We start from the raw sequence: 8,064 nt of genomic DNA on the forward strand, positions 1-8,064 counted from the left end.
AAAAAAAAAAAAAGAAATGGAATACATTTCTGGTTGCTGCCTTAAACGAATTTTGCTTATTGTGTCATGAAAGTTGGGCTCTGACAAACTTTCTTCTGTAGGTGGCACGCTGAATATCTGCATAATTTTCCTTTTATTCCTCCTGGTTTACGTGAAGAGACCAAAGCTAATGAGGATCACTACCAAGTAAACGTTGGTGGCTTCTTTCCAGGTCTCCTGAGCGCTGTATTCCACAGAGCCATTGTCACCCATCACTCCGTAGTAACCCCACACATGGTGGCTGTTGGCTCCGGAGGAGGTAGGCGACCAGGCTACTCCACTGGGGGCACTTTCCCCCGGAGTTGGGGCGGACTCCTAATTATATTTAATTATGCTATATTTTACTTAATTTAAGGTCATTATACTGCAGGTTTCTCAAGAGCCCTGTTTTATTCCTCTTTATGCTTGCAAACCCCAAGGGTACCTCTCTTTGTATCATAGCAGGTGCCCAATTAATACTTGGTTAATTTATTAATTACTTTCTTGAACATCTATTACATACAAAATGTTATTCTAGTAATTCAAGATAAAAAGAAACATAAATAGTGCTCCTGACTTCAGGAAGTTTGCAATCTGCTTGCAAATGCAACGTACAGAAAATATTATTAATAATGACAAAAATAATTGAAAATATTTATATAACACACTCCATATGCCAAGGGCCATTCTAAGTGGCTTATATGTATCAATTAATTTAGTCCTCACAATAGTACCTATGAAGTAGATATAATTTTACCACTGGGGAAACTGAGGCACAGAGAGAATAAGGAATTTGTCTAAGGTAAGTGGTGAACCTGGAACAAAATCCCAGGCAGTCTGGATTTAGAGTTACTCTCAACCTATATATTATACTGTAAATGACCTAATAATACAAAAAATTCAATTTAATGAATTCAATTAAAAGACTATTAAAATAACTATATATTCAGTTAATAGCACATGTAGAATATCTACACAAAAACATTCTAAAATTTTAATTTACTCTGAGCTAAGAATTTTTCTTTAATCCCATAATTCCTCTCAAATATCATAACCCCGTAGAAACTGCTAACAGTTTCATCTTAGGGCCCCCTTAGAAGAAGAGGAAGGCACCACTCCAATTGCCACCCATTTCAACCGCTGCAGCTCTGCCTCGATTTCTTCTCTGTATTCGGGCTCCATGTAGGATGCTGTCCTCTAGTAAAGTGACAGTACTTTGAAAATCACCATTACATATGTAAGTATATCACAGAAAAACAGAAAACAAATTAGAACGTGTCTTCTGAGATCACGTACCTCCCTTCTTTCTCCTTCTCCCCATGTCAATGTAACCACCCTCCAGAGTGACTGACAACCTTAGGCGTAGGTAAACTAACCCTTCCCTGAACCAGATGGAAGATGCTTCCGCAACCCTGCCTTTATTAAATACCTGTGCCCTGGACTTTTCAGCCCATCTCCTCCCCTTGCCTTGGTCAACGCTCTTTTCAAATCTGTACTTGATCACCTCATGTCTTGTCTACTAATCTTCATTTTACCTTGGATTTGATGCTAAGCACATGCTTTCTCCAGCATGCACTGTTCAGGTCTTGTTTCCTAAATTTTATTCCAGGTAAAACTCCTGCTCTGGCCCCAGACATCACAGTGGTGCCAGCCCAGATCAACAGTATTTGGTAGAAAATCAGACATTTTCAGGGCCTTTTTAGGGCCTATGTCATTAGCTTATCACAAAAGCCACATTTTCCTTTTTATAGAGATTCTTATAAATTTTTTAAGTTGACTTCTGGAAGAAATTTAAAATATGGCTAGAAGTTTAAGCTCCAGAGGGCTATCTGGCAGCCCCATCAAAATTTACTTTTCTCTAACCACTACGCTGTATGAGGTGTGACAATTAAGTTCATGAACTTGTTGCAACAATGTTGCTAACCTTCTTTGATATCAGAGGGATTATTCATTACAAATTTGTACCAACTAGACAAACAATTAACCAAGTTTACTATTTGGAAGTGCTGAAATGTCTGCGTGAAAGAGTTAGATGAACTGAACGTTTCGCCAACAATTCATGGCTCTTGCATCACGACAATGCACCAGCTCACACAGCACTGTCTGTGAGGGAGTTTTTAGCTAGTAAACAAATAACTGTATTGGAACACCCTCCCTACTCACCTGATCTGGCTCCCAATGACTTCTTTCTTTACCCAAAGATAAAGGAAATATTGACAGGAAGACATTTTGATGACATTCAGGACATCAAGGGTAATACCATGACAGCCCTGGTGGCCATTCCAGAAAAATAGTTCCAAAATTGCTTTGAAGGGTGGACTAGGCACTGGCATCAGTGCATAGCTTCCCAAGGAGAGTACTTTGAAGGTGATTATAGTGATATTCAGCAGTGAGGTATGTAGCATTTTTTCTAGGATGAGTTCTCTAACTTCATTGTCTGAGTTTGTACACCTAAAATTAGTATAAAATAATACTGCATGTCTAAATAAGTAAATAAAGTATTAAAATAAATAAATTGTTTAAAAAATGGATTTTTCTGACCTGCCACCTCTTCCAAACTCATGTAATAAACAAATACATCATCACCCACCTCTCCTATTTCACCATTCTTTATCATTATAGTATCTTAAATATAAGGCTTTATTTGTATATGGTACTGTTCTCAACTCCAGAAACCATAAAGCATGGGCTTTAAAATAGGGCCACATATGTTAAAATATAGCCAGGAAGTAAAAAATCTCATCAACACGATGATACGTTAAAAAAAAACAAATTGCCATAATAATAGGCCTACACAGTTATCATAAGTAGCGTCATATGTAGTTTTTTTAAATAACCCTTCCCAACATTATCTGCTTTAGGTAGTTAAGATTGCCAAGAATGCAGCTATTTCAATTTTACTGAAATCGGGCATGTGTCTTGTGGAAACACATTCCCATTGGGCTTGATCACTGAGCAAGAAGCACAGGTTCCGCTGGATGGCCGATGAGATGGGCTGAACACAAAACGTGCAGACAAGGGAGAAGTCTGGGAAAGAGACACGAAAATAGAAGTAGACAAAGCCTGACCATCAAGTTCTTAGATGTCAAATCCAGTCGGCAGTCTGTTGTAGTGCTCTTGGGATGGTGAGACTCTCGAGGCAGGATCCATGTGGTCCCCAAGGCCCCAGGTCGTCCGGTAAAGTAGAAAGGCCTCTGTAAATAATCCCAAAAGAACAAGATAACTGTGACATGCACTGAAGAAAGAACTCCCAATCACATGTACAGCTTTAAAAAACGGTGAATTGGAGGAAATAATCTCAGAAGGAGAACACAAAGAACATCATGCCGAAATACCCATTCAGTTCTTTTTGGGAAAACTTTGGGAGCTTCTTGACAGGGCTTGAGACTCGGTTATTTGGCCATATGCATCTTATTATAGTTCTTTAAATATGACTTTGTCCCTTTCTTCATTCCTTCTTTCACCCCCTCATCCCTCTCTCCCTCCCTCCCTTTCTACCTCTTTCAACAAATACTTATTAAATTTATATTCTAGGTTAGGAACCTTGATAGGCAGTTTATGTCTTTATGCACGTATTTCCCCTAAAGTAACAGCCCAGCCCACACTCCTGAGTACACACGCTTATTACCAACGGGTCTTGCAATCGCACAGCCTGGGATGAAATCCAATTCCTTAGCATTGGGAAAGTCACTTAATCATTCATTTGCTAAAACCACATTTATAACCTGAAAATGATCACTACATATCTATCTCCTAGGTGTGTGGTGAATGTTAAACGAGATAATCCATGCAAAGAATTTAATATTATGCCTGACATACATTAGTTACTCAATACGTCTAAGTTGTTATTACTATTATTATTGCTACGGTTCATTGTGGCCTCACTTTAAACCATCAATGAACTAACCCCCAAGGCTGAGCTGACTTTCTCCTGGGATCCCATTGCATTTTGTGTATTGACCATACAGAGACGTACGACCTAGATCTCCTACAAGATGGGGCTTTCTTCCCAGCTCACAGGGAGTGTGGCCTTCAGACAGCCTTCAGCTGACAGCTTTAGAGTCTGCCTCAGCCACAGAGAACCACCTCACCCAAGGTCATGCCCTTCCGAGGGCAGCTCCCTTCTGGCCACTGAGCAAAGAGAATTAAAGACCCTCTGATGGGCAATTGCTCCAGAGTCTCCCAGTGTGCTGGCCAACACTTCGGCAGACCTGCATCAGTGTGACATTTTCCTGTCCAATCCTGTTTCCTCCCCCATCCTTTCACCGTGTTCATCCCTCAGAAACACCTTGTACCCCAAGCTTCATCTCAGCACCTGCTTCCAGAGAACCTTACCCGAGACCACGCCATAGCAGTGCTCTATTAGTTTACTTCTCAATCTAACTTCCTGACTGAACTGTAAGGTTTTTTTTGATGACAGGGACAATCTTATTTAGCTCTACACCCCCAGCAGCTAGCAAGTGATGATTAAAGAGAAATCCCTCAATCAGGAGTCGTACATTGAATGAATGAAAAATAAGCAACGAGTCAGCTTGAAAGGAAAAAAAAAATTTTTAAATGTGTTTAGGAAAATCAAATCATCATAAAAACAATGATTATGTTTCATGTTAACTTAAAATGCCTCCCATGAATGAGGTAGAAGTTCTTTTATAAACTACATGTACAAAGGTAGAGGAAGTAAATTTTATCAGTGAACTCAACACTGCTCTGGATAGGATCCTCTTAACCTTTTAACAGCTGCAGAAACTTTTTTTTTTTCTTTCCAGTACTTAACTGCGTATACTTGGAGAATCAAATAATGAACAATGTGTGTACGACATCTGGTGGCTCCCAGATAATGTTACATCAACGTTGCCTGGAGTCTGAGCCGCAGACCTTGGTGATCACAGGAGCCTAAACATTTTCTCATATTGAAATCCTCCCCAACATTAGCTTGGGCTGGTCTGCCAGTGCTGGGAGGATGGGAACTATTAAATTTGCCAGAGATGGCAGTTGTGATGAACATAACAACACCATTCTTTAAATCCTTTTATTTATATTATCTTCAGAATTAATAATCATTCATCCAATTAAATGCTCTTGGTCTGGGCCTCTGGCCAACTCTGTGTCATAGGAGGTGATAACACCCCTTAGCTATAAGCTTTACATTAACCAGCATCAGACCCAAGGGAAGTATGGTGCCCACATGAGCTTCCTCCCTTCTGATTCAAAACCTTCATGACTGATACTAGAAAATATCTTCTTTACACTGCTGCTGTTATGGTCAGCAGAACAGATTTAAATGCAACAATGAATAAAGCATAAGATCTCATGATACTTTTTCAGCCACTGGTGATTTAAAGTTACATTTAAAAAATCTATGCAAATATTATATGACCTAATATAAATTTATACAAACATAAAACATCTAGAGGTCAGAAGCCTAGAATTAAAATCATAGAAGAGTTTTATATGCTGCTGATAATGGTATTGTTACAATAATGCACCCTGGTGACCAACGCATTAAGTTGATTAAAAAATATTCTGAGAAAAGGAAGAGCAAACTTTTATGATTTATTAACAGGTAGTAGGACTAAAGGTGAGATTATGTTGGTTTGCATTATTTGGACAATTGACTTTATTCTACCCTTGATTTTGCACATATTCTTGCAGCTTCTGTTGAAAATACTTCAAGTAGTATGTGAGTATGTAATCATACCTCAGGGGAGCTAGAAGAAAAATCAAATAGAAATTTAGGAAACATGTGCTAAGTAGCTGCAGTTTCTCTAGGAAACCAAAGAAATCCACTAAAATTAGGTTAACATTTGGTACAGTTCACATGGATTTGAGCATATGCTACTTTGTAATGGGCTAAACTGTGGACTTGCCTTTGAACTTCAAATCCTTAAAAACAAAAACTGATGAAAAGGGTCAGCAAAGTTAAATTACCATGGAAATCCATGAAGTTTTACACTCTTCACTTTCAAAGTTGACAAGTGTCATTGGATTGAGGTCAACACTGGTATTCAAATAAGAATATAATCTGCATTCCTTATAACTAAGTCCTAACAAACATTTTTAAAATATTTTATTAATGGAAATTTCAACATACCCTCAATCTTTTCAATTTTCTTCAGCTACTAATAAACATGGGAACTTTTTTCTCCAACAATGATACTGGAAAAGATATCTTTATTAGGTTTCATCTGGGCACATAAATTGTCTAAATTAGAATTATCAGAATTTATTGAATGTGGTTCAGAGAAAAGCCAGGAGATTTTTCTGGATCAAGTTACCTCACAGCGTATTTTATTCCACTAGATTTACAATGCCTTGTGTATAATCTCATTACTACAGAGTTCACTATAAGCATGTGATTAGCCAAGAAGGAGATGAGATACTTTTTGTGCTTATTGCATGCTGAAACACATGCTATAAATCCATAGATTAGTGAACTTGTCCAGATAAGGGCATACACACGTTGGTTATTCATTTTCTTTTTATGTAACATGCTTATTATTATCGTTGAACTTCGAATTTAAAATCTTTCTCAGACGTTCCCCTCAGTGCTTCCTATCGTGTATATAAACCTCTGTAGAACTGAAGTAGGCTGAATTTGTGTTTGATTCTTAAGTGCTAGACTTTTATCTTATTTAGCAGAATTTTCCTAAATGACTACAAGCGCAAGAATTTAAAGATAGCTGATTGATGACCTCATGAAAGTCAAAGCCTAACTCTAGTTTTACTATAAGGATTCTGCAAACTGAGAAGTGACAAAGGAAGTATTTGGACACAATTATTTTTTAAATAATATGAATACATACAAAAAATCCCCACCTCATTTCTAATTTGAATAAATTATCTTTTTATAAAATAGGTGAAAAGAGATCCGGTGAAGGGCATTATCTAGAGATAGGAATCATAGCTATAAAGAGGGGGAGCAGGGCTTAGGCAGAGCAATTGGCGTGTGGGGAGTCAAGGGCCAAATGAGAAATGCACCATCAACTGGGAAACCACGACTATATCCACAGGGCCTGGAATCCACCTGGGTCTCCACCAGGGGTCTTGCTCTTCCATTCATAAAACCACTTAATCTTAGGTAAGTTCTTAAATATTTCTGTGCCTCAATTTCCTGCTTTGTAAAATGGATGTAAAAAGTACTACTATCTGGAAGTATTAAGTATGACAGTTCTCATCAGGCACATCACATTTTGGTCCATAATTGGCACATGGTATGCGTTAGCTATTGTGATTATAAAACGGGTTTTTGATAGAATCAAATATTGAAAATACTAAAGAAAAATGATCAGAAAAGGCCTTCAGATAATAATTATGAGGTTGAACAAAATGAAATGTGACCCATGAAAGGAAGAGAGAAAGATTTTTCTTTGAAATTAGGGGAAAACAATTTTTTGTTTTGTGGATTAAATGGACACATATAAATCTTGAGTGCTTGGCAAATACATCAACAAATGCTATATACCTTCATTGGTGTTATTATTATTAATAGTAATGTGATATTAAATTCTATAGAGCCAAAGTTTGCAACAAAAGTATTGTGGACTTGGCTTTGAAAAAACAAGCATAATTTTTATTAAGGAAAATGCCTACTCCCCCGTCTGGCCCTTTGATGTGAACTAATGGAATTGTTTATTGTCTGCTAGAGAGACTCACAGAGAAATGTTCATACTTAAGTTCTTTTATCAAAATAAAGAGAAAATTATTTGAAGGGATTAATGAGTGTGGGAGTTGGGGGGAATTGTTCACAATGGACCATGGATTCCAAAAAATGTGTAGAAAATGGCAAAATATCACCACAGTCAGGAAAGGAGTAAAAAATTCACTAGTAAGGAAAAACAGAACGCTAATAAAGACAAATGGAAAATGGGATAAAAGTTTGGGGAGAGAAAATAAGTACAGAATGAAATCATCACACATGTCCTAAATTTGGTGCAGATCACATTGGTTCTGGAACTGGCTGAGCTCTCCAGGCACGATCTGGGTTGGTCTCAGGGAAAGAGTTGAAGGCCCAAGAAAGGAGTACCCACTGCATCAAATGCACATGAT

General features: G+C 37.8%; 1 pseudogene; it reads right to left on the reverse strand.

Moving 5' to 3' along the window:
• Positions 1–4,368, reverse strand: part of LOC109378006 (small integral membrane protein 19-like) — a 4,887-nt pseudogene extending 519 nt beyond the window's left edge.
• Positions 4,369–8,064: the final 3,696 nt, after the last annotated feature.

Source organism: Hipposideros armiger, unplaced genomic scaffold, assembly GCF_001890085.2.
Source record: "Hipposideros armiger isolate ML-2016 unplaced genomic scaffold, ASM189008v1 scaffold_1687, whole genome shotgun sequence".
Taxonomy (NCBI): domain Eukaryota; kingdom Metazoa; phylum Chordata; class Mammalia; order Chiroptera; family Hipposideridae; genus Hipposideros; species Hipposideros armiger.